Source organism: Suricata suricatta, chromosome 1 (assembly GCF_006229205.1).
Source record: "Suricata suricatta isolate VVHF042 chromosome 1, meerkat_22Aug2017_6uvM2_HiC, whole genome shotgun sequence".
Taxonomy (NCBI): Eukaryota; Metazoa; Chordata; class Mammalia; order Carnivora; family Herpestidae; genus Suricata; species Suricata suricatta.
In genome coordinates this window covers 1,182,579-1,184,274 of record NC_043700.1, presented here as the reverse complement: position 1 = coordinate 1,184,274, position 1,696 = coordinate 1,182,579, and positions in this window count along the sequence as shown.

Below are 1,696 nucleotides of genomic sequence, written 5' to 3'. Positions count from 1 at the left end.
AGCCCGGCGTGTGCAGCCAACGAGGCCTGTACACACACCTGTCACCCTAACGGGGACACATCGGCGCGTTCGGTGTAAGAGGCCCCGGGGCTCTGAGTCTCACCTGGCACTGCCCGAAACAGTCACTGCGGGTAGGGAGGCAGCAGTCGGCTCCCTCAAACACCCCAAACTCCAGACAGACCAGTCAGAGCCGCTGGCCCGCGGGCGCGTGGGACACAAGAAGCCGAAGCGGAAAGGCGGAGCGGGCGGGGGCGGGGCTCCGCCCCAAGTCGCCCGCCTCCGCTCGCCCTCCTTGGCACCGCCCCAACGTGGCCTCTTCAGCTCCAGCCCCTCAGCTCAGCGGCCGTTCCGCTCTTCGCTCACCTTCCTTGGGCCCTGCCGGTCGCTGAGCCGCGTCTTGGGACTCCGTTCACCTTCCCTAGGCCCCGCCTCACGGTGACCACGACCTACGCCATGGCCGCCTCACGGCTGACGCCCCATCCCCGCCAACCCTCCTTAGGCCGCGCCCCATGGCTGGCCACGTCACACATCGGCCCTGCCCCTCGGCTTTTGTCCGGTTCCCGCTCACCCGCCCTAGGCCCCGCCCCCCTTCGTCACGTCCTCTACCAGCCCCGCCCCTCAGTGGATGCCCCGGACTTTCTTCCTGCTCACTGTCCCTTGGTCCCTTCTCACGCTAGCCACACCCCAAACAGACCTGTCCTTCAGCAGACGTTCCCTCCTTGTCTCAACTCAGCTTCTCTAAGACGCTCCCCACGCTGCGTACGTCTTGCACCGGCTCCGCCCCTCCGTTGACCCCCGTTTCCCCCTAATCCTCTCTAGGCCCCGCCTCGTTCTGCACGCGTCTCAGATCGGCCCCGCCCCTCGCCTCTGTCTTTTTTCTGGTCTGAGTCCAACCTCCCTAGTCCCCGTCTCACGCAGCCCACGTCCTCACTGGCCCTGCCCCCCGTCTTTTGTCCCGTTCCCGCTCACCTTCGCTAGGCCCCGCCCCACGCTCGCCACGTCCTACACCAGCCTCAGTGGTCGTCCTAGTCCCTTCTTTGCGCTCACGTTTCCTAGGCCCCTTCCCACGCTAGCCACGTCCTAAACGGACCCTGCCTTCATCTGACATCCCCTTCTCGGTCTCTGTTCACCTTCCCCACGCCACGCCCCAGGCTGGTTACGCCCGGCACCAGCCCGGACTGTCCGCGGACGTCACCTCCCGGTCTCTGCTCCCCTGCTAGGCACCCCCTTCGCTTACGTACCCTCCCGGCTCTCCCTCTCTTGGCCCCGCCCAACGCTGGGTGAGCCCTGCATCGGCCCCGCCCTCCTGCGGTCGCCCGGTCCCCACTCACCCTTCCAGGCCCCGCCCCACGGCCTCGGCGTCCGGCCCAGGCCCCGCTCGGCTCACCTTCCCTAGACCCGCCCCACGCGCATTACGACCAGTGCCGGCCCCGCCCCTTCGCGGATTTCCTCTCCAGGTCTCTCTTTGATTTCTCTAGTCCCCGCCCTACGCAGTGTTCTCACTACGGTACCCGGATTCTCGCTTTTCAGGTTGCCCCCACCCCCACCGCCCGCTAGCGCCCGGGCCGCCGCCTCCGCCCCCGGCCCTGAGGTTGGCCTCACCCCGTTCCTCGCCCAGACCCACCTCCGAGCCGCTCTCTGCCTCCTGCGGGGAGGCCCTGCCGCCGCCAAGCCTCCGCTTCGCGGTCCCCTTCTG